The sequence below is a fragment of the Falco naumanni genome, chromosome 2 (genome assembly GCF_017639655.2).
Source record: "Falco naumanni isolate bFalNau1 chromosome 2, bFalNau1.pat, whole genome shotgun sequence".
NCBI lineage: Eukaryota > Metazoa > Chordata > Aves > Falconiformes > Falconidae > Falco > Falco naumanni.
Genome location: NC_054055.1, coordinates 101,633,908 through 101,656,471, shown reverse-complemented (window position 1 = coordinate 101,656,471; position 22,564 = coordinate 101,633,908). Strand labels below are relative to the sequence as shown.

Sequence of the window (22,564 nt, the reverse complement as noted above, 5' to 3'; positions counted from 1 at the left end):
CCCAAATGCACACTGCAATGGGCTCTAACATTAAACTCTCATCAATGTGGTTTTTTAGCTCACAGACTGAGCCGCACCTGCAGGTTCAAGCTGCTGCACCCCTCCAGGCAAACTAGCTGGCATCAAAAGAAGGTGACTGGCAAATACGATACCCACAACCAAGAAGTACAAAAATATGTTTTGATATCAAGAGTCTCAGGTGAGGGGTGAAAGTTTCTTTGCAAAGGAGATGACTAATTCCAGAAGACCCATCGATCCCGTGGCCATTTACCTGGGAGGATCAGATGTGTCTTGGGAAGAAGAGCAGGAACCTGAACCTGGGCTCCCACTTTCTAGCCAAGCCCCATGATCACTGCCAAGGCAATGCTCATCATTCAAGTCCAGAGCAGCTTCTTTACTCCCTCTCCAATCCAAATCCAGTTTTAAACCCAAGCACAGTGAGAACATTTCTGATTCCTTCAAGTTTTATAGGACAGCATTTACATTTTCAATGCAACTGCAATTAAAATTTATGCATAAAACGCAGGGGTGATTGCAAGTTATTTAAAATTCCTCATTTTGAGTTTGCATTAAGAGGAAAAACAACTAGGGAAAGATTTTTTTAAAAATGTATGAGCTGCAAGGGGTAGTTTCAAATGTAGCAAAAAAGGAGATGGCTAGAGGAAAGGATTTGCAGGAGAACTGAAGCTGATAATCAGGAAAGGGCAATATAACAATACACCAGACTGCAGAACGCCCTCCAAAAGCAATGAAAAGATAATCACTGCAAAAAGCATTGCCACAGCAGAAGATGATCAGCAGCTGAACACATCTGTAAATTCTCATGCTCCTGCAGTACTACAGAAATGCAATGATATCGCAAATATTGGACATTTCTTAGATTGGAGAGAAAGGAAAAAGAAAATGGCCACACTCCAAAAGTACCTTAAAATATTTCCTGTGTTGATCAGCACAAAAAATAAGTAGTAGCAGAGACTTATATACCCATGTTCTCAGAAAGGAAAGACCTCATTAATTGGCCATCCCATTCCTCAGCCTAGGAAGCATGCTGCCAGGCTGCTCCAGGTACCATGGGCAAAAGGTCCAAGAGCAGCCACTTAAGTAGATAACTTCAAACCTGACATGGCCAACCCAGGCACTACACGTCTTTCAACATCAGGTGCTCACTGAGCAGATGACTGTTCAGATAACGAGCTGTAAACAAAATCATACACATGGATACACAGAAGAAATACTTTGGCTTCAAAGGCATTTTTCTTCAGCGCGTAAACATTGCAGGAATTTCTCTCATGTCTCGAGTAGCATTACTCTGTGCACAAAGTCAAGTCCACTCACAGCATGGTCTATTTTTGTCCGAACAAGGAGCAGCCTTTAACCGCTCAGACAGACTGCAGTACAACATCTTGAGGTTCAGGGATGCTCTACAATGATGGGATAAACTATTATTGGAAATCTATCTGGTTGCTAGGGCAAATTCATGTAATGATACGCTCCATCCACCAAGCAGAATCTGGTTTGCAAGTCAGAAGAGGAGGAAAAATTAAGATGAGAGATGACTAACCAGGGTAACGTGAGAAACCAAATTAAATGCCATGCTATATAGAAACATGGTTACAGTTTCCATCAAGAATCAGCTGAACTCCTACATGAAACACGCCTGGTTGTTTTGAGCCAACAAAGCCTAGATCACAGGCTTGAAAGAAATTTCAAAAGATTGTACAAGGCATCCTGCCACCCCCAAGGCAGGATTAACGATATCTAAACAGTACCTTATGCAGGGCATACCGCTACTGAATCATACACATTTGTGCATACAGTTCTCTCGTATCAATATTACTTGTCTTTTACAAAAGGGAGTAAATGAGGCAGGCAGAAAAGAACCAGTTAGCCCTCAATTGCATACTACATCTCCCGCAAAATTAGAAAATTATCCCAGATGCTCAAAAGCCTACAAATAACTGATGGATCAGTTTTCTAGGAGCTTTATGCATGGATATCTTCTCATTTTCAGAATTACTGGAGCCTCAGGTCACATCAACCTGCTACACAGCTGGATAGTCTTACGTATTTTATAAAAGACCGTGACAGTTCTACCTGAATTCCAAGCTTTCAGCTCAAAAAACGTCTTTTGAAAGTTAATAGGGCAAAGATGGTAAAGAAATGACAAAGGGGCAGGGGGGCGATGATGGTGTATAAACTATTTTCCATTTTCTCCATGAACAGTGAAGAATGGAAACTTGCATGCTAATGTTCAACACACCAGTTTTGGATGACACGAACTGGAAATGGTTGTATAATTTATATCTTACTGCCATATCTTCTGGTCACTGAACTTAGAACTGAGATTATAAGAAAGCATGAAGATCATGTTCAGGAAACTGCCATACTCTTCTTGGTAGCTGAGCACTTTGCGTGTCAGAAGAAAGCTTCTGTAATTAAGATAGCATCTTCCTTACAACTGAGAACAGAGAATATGTAATTAGGGTTTAAACTGTTGAGGACAGGCTTATAAAATAATCTCACTTAGGCCTCACAGTTAAATGAGCAGTACCTATAAAGACTTGGTCGAACTTAAGCATACCTCACTGGTAACAGATAGCACTCCCAACACAACCCGGCATTGAAACTGGATCAGTGTGCTCTTTTTCCTCCATTTTGACTTCTGAAATAAAAAGGTTCAAACTGATGAGAGATTTAAACACTGCAGAGATCAGGAACCAAGCTGAATTCATAGAGCCACCAGACTTAAAGATTACTGCTGTAATCCGCAGGAATGATGCTAAAAACAGAATGACTGCCAAGACTGAAGCTGAAACCTTCGCCGCAGTTCCGGGCACATTTCAAGGCCTCTGGTCAGCACAGGCTGCAACTGACTTCACTGGAATAAATACGAATGAGGCAACATGCAAAACACCAATTTGTTCTTCTGTGCCAACACAGCGCACCCGCAGCCTCCTGCCTTTTACCCAAGGGCAGCATTCAAATGGAGGTCTATCTGACTCGTTTGTTTATGTTTGGGCTGTACATTCCTCACATACATGTGTGTGACACAGGGATCCCCTGTAAGGGTTGTCCCTGCCCATAGGGTGGCACAGCCCTGGCAGAAGGTATAGACATGGGGCTCCAAGGGACAGGCTGGTACACCAAACCAGGCAGCAAGCCCTCCCCGTTTCTACTGAACACGCAGAGCGTCAGTGCCGCTCAGAGCTGAAGCAGCAGCCCTCCTTTTGCTCCTCTGCTCAGGAAACAAATCAACTCTTAATCAACACAGCATTTGGGCAAGCAAAGATAAGGACCTGGCTGAACTCTTCGAGATCAAACTGCAGCTGCCTCCAAACCCTCATCAGCCATAACACTAAACACAAGATTTTGTACTCTTCCAGCTGCCTCCCAAAAACCTCTTCAAATGGGATTGCTTTATACATGGGATTTCCCTAGCCAGTCATAAAACGCTGGCAATTCTCCACATTCACAGCGTGTTCTGCTGTGTGAGCTCCAGTTGAGTCACCTGCACCACTTGGAGGCAAAGCACAAGTAAGAGTAACATGCTCCTGAGTTTCTGCAGTGATCCACAGGTGCTACTCAGGCCCTGCAAGGACCATATCCTGCACGTGGGTACACACATGCAGCAGCGTAAGAAACAGTCTTGTTCACTTTAGGTACTGCTAAAGAGGCTAATGCTTCTAAATAACTCAATTTTAAAAAATGGGGCTTAAATACCATTGAAACCTAAGATCATAAAGAGAAAAAACACAAGTGCACATGGCTCCTAAGAAACCAAACGGCTTTTCAAAACAGGATTTCTCTGACATGCTCCTAAAGAAAGCTTTTTACTTAAACTGTTATCAACTGAAGAGCAGGAGAAAGACTTCAACAAATTTGTCAGTAAATACTCCCATTCTGTACAGGTAAAAAAACTGACACAAAAGTAATCTAATAACTTTCTAAACTGATGTTATTATAAATTACAACATATATGCACACGTGGTATTTGTATATGAACACATACATGTATCACAATGTATAGCTTTTTTAAAAAACAACTTCAGGAGAGAGTTTGGTCATACGATGACCTACCTGTGCCGAAAAGACTAAAGGGGAATAAAATCTCTAATCCAAGTGAAATCCATCACCGCTGGGAGACCCATCCTATTGACAAAGATCAGACAGGGAATGAGGAGACCCAGCTTTTATTTCCTGCAGCATCACATCCTTCTGGGCAGCACCATCACATCTCCCCAAGCCCTTGCTGCTCCTTCAGTCGTCCTTACAGGCAGGCTGGCAGCTTATTTATGGAAATGGCTCACCTTTGCTACGGGTGTGAACATTTACCTGCATTAATGTCCTCATCTCCCTCCAAATGGCCCCACACACAGATAAACTGCCTTCTCTTTTCTGCTTCCTGGTTAAGAGAATATGGATTAATAAATATTGGGCCAGAATCTGCCTGTAGTTTTTACTGGACTGCATAAATGGTTAAAATTTTCCTAGAGCACCAAGAAGCTTGTGGGGAGGACACAAAATGCACAGCTGCACACGTGTAAGATTAGGGAAGGAGGATGGAAGGTACCAGGAGGTCTGAAATATTTTCAGTGAGATACATACACAGATTCATCCAATCTCCTGACAAGTACTCTGACTTTAAAAGGTGCTTTAATCTGTCTTACATCTATATAAACACAGATCATAGAAACAATTGTATATAGCAACCTGGGAAAAAAGAATACTGGTATCATCTTTCACTTTGTAGCTTTATGTTGGAGAGGAGGGAGGAGAAGGAAAGAGGGAAGTAAAGTAACCACGGTCAGCATCACAGCTCAAGGTGAACAGGCCTGTTTCTTTTGTTACCTCGGGTCATCAGGGTTTAAATCAGGCAGCGCATATAACTGCAAGCCAACCTAAGCTGCACAAAAGAGTTGCTACGCATTGCAAAATAACCTCTGTGCCTTGCTCAGCATTTTTGGGACAGATTCTGATGCTGCTACTTCAGCAGCACTGTACCACGCTGACTGTCCAGACTGACAGACAGCCTCAGCCCACGCTGGCCAGAGAACCCTGCTCAGGGAGGTCCAGTGCCATTTCGGGAGCAAGGTGGCACCCCAGTGTCTGAGGCACAGCCTGCCCCGTGATGGCTGGGGGACTCTGAGGTTCAACCACAGCTTGGACGCCGCACACATTTTTGGAAGAGCGGTGGAGTTGATGGAAAGGTCAGTCTGAGTCGCTGCACTTCTGTTTCCACCCCTCCCTCCCCCAGCTGCAGAGTTTCTAAATTAATCTGGGTCTTTAGCCTTGTCGGCTTTTATTGCCATTTCTTAAAGAAAAACCCAGCTTTCACGCTACAAACTACAGGGCTGAAATCCCCAGACAAGTTTAGTAAGTGCTTCTTGCAATTCGCCTTTGCCCTTATTCATCTGAGTGTACTCCCTTAAGTGTCTCCTAAAAATCTAAGATAGGAAATGCGCTTAGTTTCTTCTTTATTTTCCCCTCTCTGCAACGTTTTAATCAAAACGCGCCAGCCAGCTACATCCAGCAGTCGCGGGGTGGATGGGAACAGCACCGCTTTGTACAGATTGCACTCGACAAGTCACATCAGCGGGGGTGCAGCCTGAACCAATACCTCCCCTTCCTCCCCAAATCCTGACCTCTGCTGCTCAGAGGTCTCTGACTTGGGAGATGCCAGAGGGCAAGAAATCCCGCTTCTGTGCATTGTTAAAACAAGACATTGTTAAAAGGAAAATTCCTCGGGGTTTTGTTGGTTTTTTTTTTTTTTTTTCCTTAATCCCTGACAAGGAGATCGTGTGTGTATAACCCACAGCAGAAATAACCCTAAGTCTACCAAAATCAAACAGGAATTTACTGACCAGCTCTCACGCGCTGCAGGGACCAAGCCAAAGCCTAGGAACTTGCACTGGCTGTCCCATGGCAATATAACACCTTTTCTATTTCAGTTTCACTTAAGCACAGGAAGGGGGGAAAAAAAATCAGTAGAAACGTGTTTTAACTAATAACTGGAAACTTTCTGTTAAACTAATCAGAGCACTGTACTTGGGTAGGGGTGTGCTACAGCTTTCTAGGATGCAGTAACCAACCAAACACAACCATGGGCTCCTGGCAGGATCAGCTGCTCAGCTGCAACAGCACGCATCTGTTAGCGCTGGCAAATTACAACTGGAAAGTATTAGGGAGGGCTGATTAATTGCTACAATATGAAATTTCCATGCCTTCATTTTACATTAGCAGCTTTGCAGTTAGCAAAACACAAAGGAAAACCAGAAACGGGGCGGGTGGAGAGAAAGCAGCACCTCTCAGACATGGCCAGGAGCATCCTCAGACGATTCTCCCTTTTCAGCAGAGCTTCAGTTTTCATCAGAACCAAAGGAGGCCTCCATGCTTTCAGGCTTTGCCGAAAACACCACGGGTGGCAGCTGATGCTCCAGAGCCCCCTGACAGCCCCAGTGCCCCTCTCAGTCACAGGTGGAGGCACATAGGGCTGGTGCCCTGGAGGCATGTGGGACCACTACGACCACAAGATGGGTGGAGGCAACACCATCCATCCTCCTTCTCCACCTCCCTCATCTCTTCCCTGCAAAAAGGAGGGGTGAGGGTTATGCGGCAGCTCCAAGGCTACAAAACAGCTTGCTTCGCAGCCCCCTCCCTGCCCAGCCCCTGGCGCCACATGTAGGGATCAGTCACCTCTAAAAAGTGGAGGCCATCAAGAGCTACCCTTCACCTTACCAGAGTACAGGAGTGGGCCCACGCACAGGCACCTGAATGGGCATGGGGGCCAGTGCCAGCCATGGGAAAATCCCAAAATCCCTTGTCAGAGGGCAAGCTCACCACCAGCCCAAGGCAGAGGGGCACGGTGCATGGAGATGCTGGTGTCGCAGGCTTCCTGCCAAGATGCTCAGGTCTGACCCACCAGCACAGAGGCAATTTGCACACGCTGCCAAAGCGGGAAGTAGGAAACCCCACCGTGTCTTCCTCCCCAGATGGAGTGAAGCAAGACGACGGCTCTGTTGTTGCCTCCCCTGCATCCCTCCCTTCCTCTCCCCTCTGCACACACGTAGTGACTTACTTCCAACACACTTCGCAATATGAACTCAAGATGAACAAAAGAACAAAAACTCTTCTCCTCTCCTCCGGAGGGAGGGGGCAAAATTCAGAGTTCAGTCTGCCACTCCACTGCTAGCTGGCACCATCACTGCCAGTGCCACACGGGCCACCGAGCACTGGGTAATTTCACACACCATATGTGCAGCAATCGGGAAGCGCTGAGAGCACAGGGCTGGAAGAGCTGCCACTGCCTGCAAATCAGCAGTGCTATAGGGAGGGAGAAGCAGCAAAACAACATCCAGAAGTAATCTGTCACATGAAGTCTTTCCAAGGTGACGTAACACCCCAGACATGCCCCCAGTCCAATGTGAAAGGCGTGCGGACACAGGGCATGTTTCAGCATCACCTACCTGCACATGCAGCGCTGCTGGCTGTGATAAACCCAGAATGCAGCATCCAGCCCCACCACCATGCAGCCCCTGGGCAGGGGTTTTGGGGGCCAGCATCCCACACGGTCACAGGTAAGGTGAGGGCAGCACACCCAGGTGCACTGGACACACGGCTGGTTGCATGCCGTGCACCTGGCTGAGCCTGGGGGCTCTGCCCCATCTCCCCAGCCTACAGCCATACCCTGGGATCTCTGCCTCCAGCTGGGACACCCACCAGGATTTTTCCAGGACTGCCACTGATCGGGATCCCCATCAGGCAGGAAAGCAGGGTGCAACTAGAACAGCCCTCAGCAGGTGCTGGTGATGCACACACCAGGTGCAAGAGTTGAGCATCCTCTTGCCTGTGAGGAGAAACCCCCTCCTTGCAAGGAGATCCACCAGTGGGAATACAGCATTGCCAAGCTTCAGGCATCAAAACCTTGAGGTCTACTTCATACCTGGGGTTTTCCAAGTTGCGTTTTTCTGTTGTTTTTTTAACAGCTGCTGGGTCCATGTGACAAATTTTAAGCAAGTGAGACTCAAATCCTCCTAATTAAAGAGGCACAGAAACTGGGGGGGAAGACATGGACTGACACCACCACAACAGACACCCATACACTTAAAACTGTAAAAACCTAAGCGGTAGAACAGCACAGTTGTTCTTGTCCCAGAAGCAGCAAAGCTTTATTTTTATTTTTTTCTTTCTTGAATATACCTTAGTCATTGAAGAAAGAGAGAGAAAAAAAAACCCTTTAAAGATGAAGTTTTAAGAACATGGTCTGATACATCATTTGTACTCACCTTGGCAAGATCTCCTTTCCTCCTTTCAAAGGTCTGACAGCTTCCAGGTGAATACAGCAGCTCCAGAAAGAGAGCGTTTGACAGTACTATCTGCACAAATACACCTTGAAAGCAGAGGGTCTGAGTTTTTCTCCGAGTAGTCCTATTAACGAATTTTGGCCTTCACAGTTCCTCCAGTTGGCTTCTCCTTAGCAGAAGGGTCTGGATGCGAGTTGCAGGGCAGTGCTGGGACAAGCACAAGAAGCCTCTCTGGGGAGCTGGGCTCCAGCAATTGGGGGTGCAGGGCTGATGCCCCAGATGGCTGCGCCCGGGTCAAGCCTCACCGTCAGGTACCAGCACACTCCCCTGCGCAAAGAGCAAACACAGAGCTGACATGTACAGCCTTCAGCTACGGTGCAGCATTTTGCTTGTGTTTTACATAACCATTTATGACTGTTACTCAATAATGAAGGAGCGCTTACCATGGAAACTACGAGGAGGTATTTCATTTAAGATACAGAGCACACTTTTTAAGTAAGAGCTGTTCATCTCTAATATGCAAACATCTGAACTGCAGTCAAGGTTTTACATTTAGATGTGTTTCCCAGAAGACTTGGAAGCTATGTACTGCACTGCACACTTTAAAACAAAGAATTTCTAAATTTTTCCTCCCTAAAGCTAAAAAGCCAGGTGAAACGAAGGAATGGATCCATTCCTTTATGTAGCCATTGTAGGGTTCAGCATGAAATGCCATTTTCTGCTGAGGCCCCACGAGACTGTAGCAGCTTAGCAGGCTGCCAGCCTATATCAGCCCCCCCAAACTGCTAAGCCTCGAGGACTGGTCCCAATCCTGTACGGTCCGCAGACAGTCGGTAAGTGACCTAGTAATCCAATTAGGCAGCAACACAGGCTGTCTAAAGAAATAAAACAAAAGGAAACAGGGAAGGAAAAAGTAACAGGAAAGAAACTATGCCTAAAGCAAAGCATATCCTCATTACTCCCCTAATCTGCAGCTGCAAGCAGGAGCTTAGCTGGGTGCCCAGTGCCTGGGAGAGGGGGACAACAAGCTACAGAAAGCCCAGCTCGCACCCCGGCCTGGAAACCCCCTGCCACCAAACACAAGAGCTGCTCGCTGGCTGTATGGAAGACCGGGCAGCAACGAGATAGCCCCTTCCAGCCATCCTGGTCGGTAGGGCTTTGCATCGTTTCTCCAGCCTGTTGTGGCTATTTAAAGGGCTATTCTGGCTTTTGTCGGACCACGTTCAGCTATTGCCAGGTATTCTCAGCACGTTAGGCAGAAAATCACGTGGCTGCAAAGGGACAGGGGAGGGACATCAAGATTACTTCTTCTGAACATGGCTGGGTGGCAGCGACTGCTCCCATGAGCACTCCCTCAGGGTGCCCATCTCTGGCAGCCTAACCCACCAGGCACCCAACTCCGAAGGGTATCCCATGATTTTCAGAGGATGCCCCACATCTAGCACAAACACGAACAAGTACACGAGATACCACCCGTTCACCTTTAAAGGTCAGAACCCCTGGGAAGAGACGGGAAAGGCAACTGTGTGACACACTCACAAAACATCACAACTGCAAAAAGGGGATTTCTGGTTAAAACAGAAGTTTAACCAGCCAGTGGTTTTCACACACCTAAGAAATGAGCATGGCCAAAGTTTTAAAAACATGTTTTAAGCAACCTCCTAACTGAGCTCTGGCTTCTGCTGGGCCATAAGATGACTACAAACTCAAACACAGAGCAAGAGATCTCAGCTGCCGATGGATTTGTTTGTGGGTGTGAAAGCTCAAAAGCACAGAAACTATCACATCAGCTTCCGTGCTGCAGGCCCAAACAACAGCATTATCTGGGGTTTTGGAAAACAACAAAAGAAAGAAAAAAAGCCTTATGAATACCATTGCTCTGGAAAATTAGCATTTTTAATAGGAAAGTAAACATGAGGCTTATTTTATATGATGATAACTATCAGCATGTCAGAGTTTCTTCCATGGTTCCTCCATTATCATAACAAAAGCTCTTGTGCTGAGCATCTTGGTTGAACTGCAGGAGTTAAAAACACATAACATTCCAACTTCTTAGAGATAATTTTGCAAACAAGAAGTGATGAGGATGCACTCCTACCACTGATTTCTTTTATGAATAACTTTAACAGCGCTTTAAGTCTGAAGAGAGATGCAGTTATTTTATCAAGATCGACCTGTAATCCAAGATCAAAGTTTGAAAGCAAGAAAAAAAAAAGAAAGAAAGGAGCTGGGCATCCATCTCTGGCATAGAAAAATCCTTCTCCTGAGCATTATCATAAAGGACTTGCTTTTTCTCTGTATCCTGTGACATGACCCTGCCTGGCATCGTCTATCAATGAAGATTGCTTCATTGAGGCACTGGCCTCTCAGTAGCCGTTTGCCACGCTACCAAAACCTTGGCCGAGTGTGCCCAGGCCCTGTTTCAAGACAGAGCGGCTCCTGCACGGGTCCAGCTCCTGTGCCAGGCACTCCTCTGGACCAGAGGAGACCTGGAGGCAGCCAAACTGCCCTCCCGGTCTGAGGCCAGACATGCAGCTGCTGAAGCCCATGACTGCCCAGCCACAGACAGGTTTTTCCACCACAAGGGTGCCCTGGCACGGGGTGCAGCCCCTGGGGGCTCCTCTATGCACCAGCGCAAGGGGCTGCCCAGCAGTAGCAGGGGCAGTGCCAGCCTCCCAGCGCAGCGGGGAGCACGGGCCCTGGCACACAGAGTGGCCCCAAAACAGGTTCCTACATGTCCCCCGCTGTGGGCAGGGAGGGACGAGCAGCTCAGGACTCCAGCAGGCAAACCTCAAATGCTGCAGGTTCGCCCGAGCCATGGCGCAGTGCTCATGGCATCGGCTACATGAGTCTAGGGAGTGACCAATTTCGCAGCGAACAAAATATTTTTCCACCCTCTCCACGGACAATTAGCAACACAAGCCTGAAACGTCAAAAACCGACTCTTAATTACCGAAGTCAGCACTTAATGACTCCAATTACATTTCTACTGATTTCTGAAAATTGGATTCTCCACTACACTTGCTGTGTTTAAATTAGTTCCTTACCTCATTCATGGTAATTATACTTTGACAAACCAAATTAAAATACAGTTGAGATTTGTAAAATCCTACTAAAAAATAGTGGGGATTTAAGAATAAAAAAATGTCTTAAGGTAACTGCCATCCACATTTTTCATTGTCCTCTCTTCAGCGCACAGGAATGCAGAGGGTTAAAAGATGACAGAGATGCAAAGGACAGGATTCTGCTACAGAAACAGTGTTTTAGTAGTAGGAAACAGTGGTTTATTTAGTTCTGTGATAGCAACTCACTGCCTTATCACCCTGTATCATAGAAATTAGCTTCTCCTTTTATCCTAAACACCAACAAAACTTACTTTTCTCAGGCTCACCATCACCAGTACCACAGAGGACTCCAGGAATGAGGAGATTCACATGTGCATTTATTAGTTGTGAGTGAGAAACGTGCTCCCTACCAACAGCTCTCTGTATCTAACTTGCATGCTGAGACCCTAGTAGCTACACCTACCTTCAAAACACGACTATGTGGGTGTTTGCTACAGGCCACCCGATCAGGAAGAGGAAGTCAGTGAGGCCTTCTACAGACAGCTGGAGGTAGCCTCATGATCACAGTCTCTGGTTCTCATGGGAGACTTCAACTCCCCCAGTATCTGTGAGCTGGGCTCACGCAGTCCAGGAGGCTCCTGCAGAGCACCGATGATAACTTTTTGACCCAGGTGGTGGTGGAGCCAATAAGGCAAGGTGTGCTCTTAGATCTTATATTCACAAACACAGAAGGACTGGTTGGAGACATGAAGGCTGGGGGCAGTCTTGGCTGCAGTGACCATGAGATGGTGAAGTTCAGGGTCCTGCATAGAGGACGCAGGGCAACAAGTAGGACTGCAAGGCTGGAATTCAGGAGAGCTAAATTGGCCTCTTCAGGGACGTGCTTGGAGGAATCCCATGGGTCAGGGCTCTAGAAAGCAGCGGGGTCCAAGACAGCTGGCTAATATTCAAGCATTACTTCCTCCAAGCTCAAGATAGGTGAATGGCTATAAGTAAGAAAGCAAGCAAAAGGGGCAGGAGGCCTGCAGGGATGGGCAAGGAACTTCTGGCAAACCTCAAAAAGAAGAAGGACGTTTACGAGATGTGGAAGGAGGGACAGGCTACTTGGGAGGAATACAGGGATGTTGTCAGAACATGCAAGGAGGCAACAAGGAAGGCTAAGGGTCTGTTTGGAACTAAATCTGGTGAGGGACATCAAGGAGAACAAGAAGGGCTTCTTCAAGTACATCAGCAGGAAAAGGATGACCAAGGAAAATGTGGGCCCACTGCTGAATGAGGTGGGTGCCCTGTGACAAAGGACACAGAAAAGGCAGTTACTGAATGCAGTCTTTGGTTCAGTCTTCACTGCCAAGGCCAGCCCCACGGTTTCCCATACCCTAGAGGCCAGGCAGAAATTTTGGACAAAGGAAGACCTTCCCTTGGTCAAGGAGGCTCATGCTAGGCATCGCTTAAGCAAACCTGACACCCCCAAATCCATGGGCCCCAATGGGATATAACCCAAGTGTTGCAGAAGCTGGCAGATGTTATTGCCATGCCACTCCCCATCATCTTTGAAAGGTCATGGCAGATAGGAGAGGTGCCTGAAGACTGGAGGAAAGCCAATGTCACTCTAGCCTTCAAAAAGGGCAAGAAGGAGGACCCAGGAAACTACAGGCTGGCCAGACTCGCCTCCATCCCTGGAAAGGTGATGGAACAGCTCATCCTGGAGGTCATCTCTAAGCATGTGGAAGAAAGGAGGGTCAGCAGGAGGAGTCAGCATGGACTCACCAAGGGGAAATCATGCCTGACCAACCTAACAGCCTTCAATGACTGAATGACTGGCTGAGCAGACGGGGAGAGTGGCGGACGGTGTCTACAATGACCTCAGCAAGGCTTCTGACACGGCCTCCCATGACATCCTCCTATGTAAAAGTCTGCACTAGATGAGTAGACAGTGGGGTGGGTCGAGAACTGGCTGAATGGCAGAGCTCAGAGGGTTGTGGTCAGGGGCGCAGAGTCCAGCTGGAGGCCTGTAGCCAGTGGTGTTCCCCAGCGGGCAGCACTGGGTCCAGTCCTGTTCAACTTACTCATCTATGACCCGGATGAAGGGACAGAGCTGGAGAGCTGGGTGGAGAGGAACCTAGCGACGTTCAACAAAGGCACGTGCAGGGTCCTACACCCAGGGAGGAACAACCCCATTCACCAGTACAGGCTGGGGGCTGACCTGCTGGAAGGCAGCTCTGGGGAGAAGGACCTGGGAGTTCTGGTGGGCAGCACGTTGCCCATGAGCCAGCAGGGTGCCCTTGGGGCCAAGAAGGCCACTGGGATCCTGGGGGGCATTAGGAAGAACGTGGCCAGCAGGCTGAGGGAGCTCTGCTCTGGTGAGGCCACATCTGGAGTGCTGTGTCCAGTGCCGGGCTCCCCAGTTCAAGAGGGACAGGGAACTGCTGGAGACAGTCTAGCACAGGGCTACGAAGACGACTGGGGGTCTGGAGCATCTGCCTTGTGAGAAAGGCTGAGAGAGCTGGGCCTGTTTAACCTGGAGAAGGGAAGACCGAGAGGGGATCTTATCAACGTCTACAAATATCTTAAGGGAGACTGTGAAGAGGACAGGGCCAGGCTCATTTTGGTGATGCCAAGCGACAAGACAAGGGGCAACGGGCACAAACCGAAACACAACAAGTTCCATTTGAATATGCGGAAGAACTTATTTTTTGAGGATGACAGAGCACTGGAGCAGGCTGCCCAGTGAAGTTGTGGAGTCTCCTTCCCTAGAGACATTCAAAACCCACCTGGACACAACTTTGTGCAATCTGCTCTAGGTGAGCCTACTTCAGCAGGGGGTGGGACTAGATGATCTCCAGAGGTCCCTTCCAACCCAAACCACTCTGTGATTCTATAGGATAAACAGGATGCAGTTGCTCCCATTTGGGGATGCCTACCCTTTATGAGGGAATTATTTCAAGTTCCTCCTCATAATTAGTATTAGAAATTGAAAAGGACAGGAGAGTAAGCAGCATATTTCAAGAAACTAAGCAACCAATGGAAAGAATGCATAAAAATGTAGTCTTTTAGGGAAAGCCTCTACACATATTTAATTCACATGATACAGAAAGCAGTGATTTCTCCAAAGAGAATGCCGCTCCATACATTTTTCCCCCGAAAGAGGAAGGAAAAACCAGTAACAGCCCCTAACCCCTTTGCCAATCTCAAAATGGAAACATCCGAAGCACATACCCTTATGTTGCAGCAGCTTGGCAATAGCCATGGGACTTGTCGAGCATCCACAGTAACTACGGCGAAGCCAAGGTGTCCATGCCAGCACTGCGGGCAGCACTGCAGTCCGGGCAATACAGTCACAGGAGTGTGTCGCAGCACCTGGACAAATTAATCCTAATCCCTGCAGGACCAGAGCCATTTCGGGAGCCAGCAACCTGGCACTGCATCTCGAAGGACAGGTGGGCATTACACTGGCTAGGAGGTTAGTACACTGAGCAACCACCCCCAAAGTTAGCTGATGGAAAAATTAAAGGAAAGCTTTCAGGTTTCTGAGCCATCACAACTGCCCCAAAGGAGCAATGACAACAAGTCCGAAGCAGCCTGGAACCGATGTGGCGTACCATCCTCTAGTTCCTTATGGCAAAGCAGTAAGGCATCGCAAAGCCCCCACCAGCTCACTACAACTAGAGAGGAATACAAAGGAAACCATCCACACATGTTCGATGTGTATAGTGTTAATTCAAGAGGCAAGAGGGCAGATTTACAGAGTCATATTTTCACTTCGGTATAGGGATATAATATGCCACTGTCACAGCTACTTCTTGCAATAATACCTTTTCATTATGTTTGTTTCTGCTTTATTTTTATTCTCATCCTTTAAGGATACCCATTACTCAGCAGTAGTTGTTGGATTTTATGTTCACATATGGTTTAAAAAGGTGGTTGTTTAATGTTCCCTATATGTAAATAACTACATGCTGGTTTAGTCCCTGCTGCGCAAGTGGAGGAATGATAAGACTATAAATCTCCAATACAGAAATGTGTCAAGTTGTTTTTCATCTACTAATCTATTAGCACCTACTCTGGGGTTTTCTATCTTTTACCTATGAATCCCCACTGCTTTTAATGAACACATAAAGCAACCAGCAACAGGCAAAACCAGCCCAAAAAGCAGGACTCAAGGGGAGCAGCCAGCAGCCTGGGTGCAGCCCTCTGGTAGGCACCCCTCTGCCTGGAAGCAGGGCTTTCGCCACCACCGGTGCCAAGCCAAATCCAGTGTGGCAATGCCAAGGGGGCCTGTGTGTTGAGATGCCTGGGGAACCCCCCACGGCACAGTAGAGAGCAGGGAGCCTGGGGAAAGGCCACATGGGACAACATGGGATAACACAGCACCCACTGCCACCACCTGTGCCGGTGCCGCACACAAGCAGAAGCCACTGCACAGGGAGCTGGCTTCACCACCAGCAAAAAGCAACCATGGGACAACACATGCAAACAGCAGTGCAGCACTGCACGGTAAGAGCCACGAGGAGCAGACACCTACAGTGTAGATGGTTCTCCTTTTACTCTATTTGTGGCATAGCCCTAGTGCTGCTACTAGAAGCGAACACACATTTTTCAGTGTAATTTATCATCTTTTTCATATGGCTGACAGTGTTCATTTCAAATCAAAGCTCCCATGCCAAGCACATTAAACCCATTTTTACTTTTCAAAAGTGAATGCCATGAGAGCCAGAAGCAGCATTAACATAACCACTAACAATTCCAGCTTGTTTGATATCAGAAACCAGCCCATAGAATAATCTTTTGAACTCTCCAAGGTGGAGAAACAGTCTTTAAGTAAATAAAGAGGAGATACATAATTTGTTGCTCAGCCGGTCTCCGTTCCTTGCTGAGCCACGACAGACCACAGAACACGCTCCTGCTCCCTGCCACCTCCAGCCTGATTCTCCCAGGCCTTTCAGTGCAAAGGAAGAAGAGTAGAAAGCTCACACCGGCTATCAAGCAAGCATCCTATAGCCACAGGTAAATGCGCAGCAGACCTTTCATCACAAGCACTCCCAAGCAGCCCACACTGCAAGCCACAAAGTGCTTGCCCAACAAAAAAAACAGGCCTGTACTGCAGAAGGTGGAAAGCCTTAATAAACTAGGATGTACCACTGAAAGCAAGCAGGAAACATGGCAGGCAGCAGCAGCAGCATCCAATTTCTTTCAAAAAAACTCCTATTTCATCGTAGGAGGGTGATCAACTGGCTGCAGTGCACGGGAGTGGGGTAGTGAGCAGTGGTTGCTGCCACCGCAATCCAGCAGCAAAAATGCCCGTGTGTTGGCACCACTGCGAACAAGCACTCCATGCAACCACCCGCCCTGGGTAGGTCAGTGTAGAAATCAATCTCTGGTGGCAAACAAACAAGCAAAACCAGGAAAAGCCTCAGAAGGCAGAAATTGGGACATTTATCAAGAAGCCAGGAAAGAAGGAAAAATCTTCAGCCTGTGGAAGCTGGCAGAAGATAGCCTGAAACTGCATATTAATTCAATTTATACAAATGTAGTCCAAGCTATCAAATTTGGGCATAGTCTTTTAGGGAAAGCCTCTACATGTATTTAATTCATATGATACAGAAAGCAGTGATTTCTCCAAAGAGAATGCTGCTCCTTAAATTTTTCTTCTGAAAGAGGAAGGAAAAACCACTAACAGTCCTTCTGTAATTAGGAGACACTGGAGTGACTGCAAGAGCTATGGGATTCAAAAGATGCTCCAAATCAATGCCACAATACAAGGATGGGAAGAACCCCAAACTGCTCACGTTTGACTTCTTCCATTCCCATCCCACTCCCACCCTCTCTCAGTATACTAATGAGGAATCCTTGCCCAAATCCAGTCCCAGTAACTGATTTCTGCTAACCTAGTTACCCTGCAGCTCTAACAACAGATGATGGATCTCATTTCCTGCCCTAGCAGCCTCTGTTGTGTGGCATTGCTCTGCATATTAATGATTCTTAATGATACCTAAAAGCATCTGCAAAGTCTGAAGTATGGATTTTACCACTTAGTCCAAAGCCATAAAAAGCCGATAACAGTAAAGTATGTTTAATGATCAAAACCAAGAAAGGAAAGCATTCATTAAGACATCCTCTTAGCTCTTGTGGAAAGGGGCACTAAGATGATTTTTCTCCTGGACCAGTGGTGGCAGGTGAGTAAGGTGATGAGTACTATAAGCCTGCAGGAGACCTTTTAAAAATAAATATGTATTTTCTAGGTTGGCAGGGAATAAGCCTATTCAGCGGAAGCAGAAAGGAGAGAAAAAAATAATGGTCAAAGGAGTGAAGGAAAAGAGCTGCCCACTTGCCTGTGACATTGTCAGCTTCGGACAGTGATGGAAGATTAGTCCTTAGGGAAATAAATCACCTCCAGTCAGAGCTCCTGGAATTCAGTGCTTCCCGTGACTGCTGAAGAGGTGCTGTCAGCTGATCCTTATTTCTCAAGTTTGGGATGATGACTGGGGTGGCGAAAGGCTCAAAAGAAGGGTTAATTAAACAAAGAAGCAAATAGGCAAGAGCCTTTAGAAATTGATTAGACAATGAAAGTAAATGACTTGGCAAAACAACCTTGATTTCACTGCCAGAGTTATAAAATCATCTAAGAGATGGAGTGCTGTTTTAATGATTGATATTCTCACTTATGTTCCTGCAGAAATGATAAGTACTGGGACACTTATTGGGGTAAATGAAATCACAACCCAGCCACCTCCTTTTCTACTCTGTGAAAGGAGAAAAAGCTGCCAAGGATCTCTTCATCCAGAAACCAAAGCACCACCAAGGACTTAAGTAAATGATCACGTTGCTCAGAATGATCATAAAGCTCAGAAAAATATATTCATGAAACTCATATGCCATTTGTCGTTTCCTTGCTTGCATGGGTGCACCACCATTCAGGTAGGGGACTAAAAACAGAAACCCACCTTCCCCCAGCATTTCCGCTGCATAGCTAGACTCTGCATTTTCCACTCTCCCATGCTATCTATTTCTGTTTGTTTGGGAAGTCATATGGCCAGGGTAAGGCCCAGAGCCTTGGGAAAAAAAATATATGTACAACACAGATCATGTCTATGTTACCTATCCAATGGTTATTTAATGCTCTTTTGTAACGCACCAGTAAAGAGAAGAGACTTCAGCCCAATTTCATAACACTGAAGTCTGGAATCATCATGTTCATGAGGACAGAACTACAACTGGTATAAATTTACTTACCACCACCACAAATCCCAGCATCATAACGCTGAAATACTCCAGCCATCAGAGCAGCAATGTTGCAGACCGCCCTGCATTTTTAACCTCGATTGTACGTAATTGTTACTCACTGACCCATTCTCTGGCAGCCCTTGGCTGGAGTAGGTTGCTAAGCGACCCGTTTTCGCTCCAGATACTTTTTAAAGCTAGTTTAGAGATGGCCAAAAGTCAACAAAGTGAGTATTGAGACTATTGCGGACAGATCTGAGGTGGAAGTGCAAGTGTAGGCCGGAAGGAGACTAACCTGCACCTCTATTGTTACCCACGTAATAATATTCAGTGCGACTTTGCGACACGTGCAAACCCCTTGCAGAAGCCTTGCCGCAGCCCCCACACAGCTCGCACACCTCCTGACCCGCAACATCGATTGCCTCCTGCTTCTGAACAACTCCTGGGCAACTGCCAGCACCAGAAGAGACGAGTTGAGGAGCCAGACATCCACGCTCGCTCCACCAGGGAGCTGCACCGGCGTCCGGGAGGTGAAGGGGCTGCAGCCCAGCACAGCTGAGCGCAGACACCCTGCCGTGCCCGCCTGCCGGCCCTGCAGGGGTGCTGAGCCCAAACACCCGCAGCTCAAACAGAGCCCACAGGTGACAGGTGACATCCTCCAGACCAGCGCTTGCAGGCACCCAAAGGACCACGCCAAATAAGAACAGCCTTCAGAAACACACACGGAGTTTTATTAGGGAAAACCACACTGTTCTTTGAAAGCTAATGAGAATATAATTACTCTCCCAGCCAGGAGCGCTGGGACTTTCTATAGACCCATGATTAGAAATAATCAGGTAGAATTCATCAAGTGGAGGGTATAAATCATCCAGCCTGTGTTTCTGTGTCTTGCGTTGCCTCAGCTCCCCCGTCAGCAGGTACGCTGGCACACACGCCCTGCCGGCATCCAGCCATGGGCCCGATGAGCAGAGCAACAGGCAGCCAAATTATTTCTGCTGCTCCCTTCAACAGGCTGGGGCTCTCACGGCCGCGAGGCTGCCACACTCCTTGGGTTTGCTGGGAGGGAAACTCTGGGAGTTTTGTCCTTCTGACAGACTGGGTTGGGTGGGACATGGATGGCATAGGAAGGACCATGAATGCTATCCCCTTTTGAAAAAAAGGAACAACTCTTACTGTGTATGTCATCTCGGAGAAACACATCCTTCTCATCTTGATATTTTACTCATGTATCACCATCTCATTAACAACCACTACGGTATGTCATTATTAGTTATAGAAACCACTGGTTAAAATGCTACCAATTTCAACAGAAGCAAGACTGATCAACATGGTCAAGAAGGAACTGGAAAAGTTGCAGGATTCGGGAGGAACATGCAGACAGGAAAGCTCCAACGCTCTGCTTTTTACTGGTGTAAATTAGACCTTTATGATCAGGTTCACAAAGCAGCTAAGGAATTCAATAAGGGAGGCTGTGGCTATACGCCAGAGTGGATACTCAAGTAGCTGAACACGTTCTGTTTTCAGAACAGGCTCTTTATCAGTTCAATGTATTTATGCAAACTTGCCTTTTTTTTTTTTTTTTCTTTAAACCATCAAGAAAACTTTTAAGAACAACCTAGCCCAACAAGTACTGGGGTAAATACACACACAAACTCTAAAGCTTCCAACTTGTGCCTCTTTTACCATCAGGAATCCTCTTTTCACCAAAAGTAGCTTGGGCTACAATACCAATGTTTTAGGAGTAACAGAAATGAGTTAAAGCACAATGTAAGCTATATGTTGTAAAGAGGAAGATAAAGATTTGGGCAACCAGAAGATTGCCAGGGACCACACGTGCAAAAAAAGCAGAACGGTAGGAGGATCGAGAGGGCAACAGAGTAAAGCCAAGAGGGACGCTGAGCAAAGCACCCAGCCAATGGAGCTGGCGGGCACGACCCAGCAGGGTTCTGGCCGGACACACAACAGGGCAATGGGACAGAAATGGGGCTCCCCATAGCTGAGGCTTCCCCCTGACCAGCATCTCCCCTCCTGCTGGGTGGACCAGGGCAATGCGAGGACAATGGGGAAGTTCTGTGACATGGCCTCATCTTCACCATAGGTGAATTTTCACCCCCTGAGCACCAGCTGAAGCCTGCGGACAGGGATGTGCAGTGCATCAGCCTACACCACCACATTCACCTACACGCTCCGCAAACGTTTGGCATTTGTTTCGCTTAGCCTCCATTTTATAAACTTGTGAAAGAAATGCTGTGAAATTACTAGCTTGGAAAAGAAATGACTACGCAGGAAGAAGTCATACAAAACCAGGGGGCCCCATGAGTAATTTGACCACTTCTGTTTAGACTATTTTTGATAGTTTGTTATAAAGGACTTAAAACCTTAACCCAGCTTGCCTTCACTGCTGCTTTTGGGGTCCAAGCAAGCTGTTTAACACACTTGGTGGTACTAGAACAAGTCATAGAGCATAAAGCTTTGTCACAGCCTTGTCAGTCACTCCAAGCAACACGATACCATCACCTCTAGCTGACCCCTGGAAGTTAAGTATTGTTTCATGAAAAAATACTGAAGCTTGTTGATGGCAATCTGCCCTCCAGACAGACAGACCTTGCGCAACACCCAACTTGCATCCAAAGCCAAGGCATCACCCAGCAGGATTGCTAACTGGAGATAAATACCCACAGGACATGGGAAGATGACGAGCCAGAAACACAACACCAATGACTTTGAGAAGGCTGCTGGAATTAAACAACAACGTTACCACCGGTTTTGCAGAGGAAGAGCTAGAGACAACCGGAGTAGGAAACTTTGCCAAATAAAACTGCTAGGAGTTGGATTGCTCACTGTTCACTTTTGCAAGCAAAGTTTCTAGGAAAAGAAAACAAACCCCTTTCGGTCCTGGAAGTGTCTGGAGTATAAAACTTGGACTCAGCTCTGCACCCTGCCTGTCCCCAAGAATCAGGCAGGGAGAGCAAAAGGGCAGTGCACTATGTCTGCGCACACAGGCGTCAAAGAGGCACTGCTGCTCGGGAGCCAGGAGACAGACAGTAAAAGTAATTTTAGGCCCACTGGCCTCCACAGAACCATAACAAAAGAAAAAAGGAACTGTAAAAAGCCTCAAAATACAAAACACTTCTTGGAGGAAAAGAGCTGTTTGAGTACCGCTTGATAAATGTTGCAGTTGTTAAATGATTGATGCCAGCAGGCATCGTGCCAAAAGCAAAGGTGACTGCTGAGATCACTGGAAGTTTTGCCTGTATGCAGACCTAAGGACCAAGCCTAAAAGTTTCATTGAACTCCATAAAGAAAGAAGAAGAAAAAAAAAAAAAACACCAAACAAAAAAGGCATAAATAAAAGAGACAATCAGAGCTGATCTGCACTGTGCTTTACTCCACTGGACAGGAAGCATATCCAACCATGCATAAAATATGACAGTATGCATTTGGAACCAAATTCCTACTTCAGAGCTATTACAACCAACCATCAAGGCGAGCCTCAAACTACTCAACTTGACACAAGCAAGCACCAGGAGACGTGAGCCTGCTGGGGGGACTTGGGGCAGCAGAGGAGGCAGAAAGGAGCACCCACAAGGGAGAGTGGAACATGAAGAGGAGTGCACAAGACCACTTCCATAGCATGGCAGAGATGAAGACGCATGCAGGTATATCAGGTCAGTCAAAGCCCGTGCTGTTGCCAGAGATGACAACTCCTTCCATCTGCACCCTATGTGCCAGACTTTGCCTTCTGCAGTCCTGGATGCTCCTGCACCGACGCAGCTCAGGGTGTGCAGGTAGAAGTGAACCCTTGGTGAAAATCAACCCTACCAAGAGGGGTTTTCAAATGGACTGGCTCCCTGAACACCTCACCACATGGTCTCCAGCATTTTCCTTGTCCTCTCCCTTGTGCCAGCCTCCCCAGGATGCCAGGGGATGGAAGTCCTTCTCCTTCCCCGCCCACCCCATGTTGCAGGGACACAAATGGGG

General features: G+C 47.1%; 1 protein-coding gene across 5 annotated transcripts in view; it reads right to left on the bottom strand.

Moving 5' to 3' along the window:
- TIAM1 (TIAM Rac1 associated GEF 1) overlaps positions 1 to 22,564 on the bottom strand; it is a 195,242-nt gene that overhangs the window by 147,499 nt on the left and 25,179 nt on the right. For all 5 annotated transcript variants that reach the window (XM_040582819.1, XM_040582820.1, XM_040582815.1 and 2 more), the window contains exon 2: positions 8,283 to 8,627. The gene's annotated coding sequence lies outside the window, so the exon portion shown is untranslated. The remainder of the gene's footprint in view (positions 1 to 8,282; positions 8,628 to 22,564) is intronic.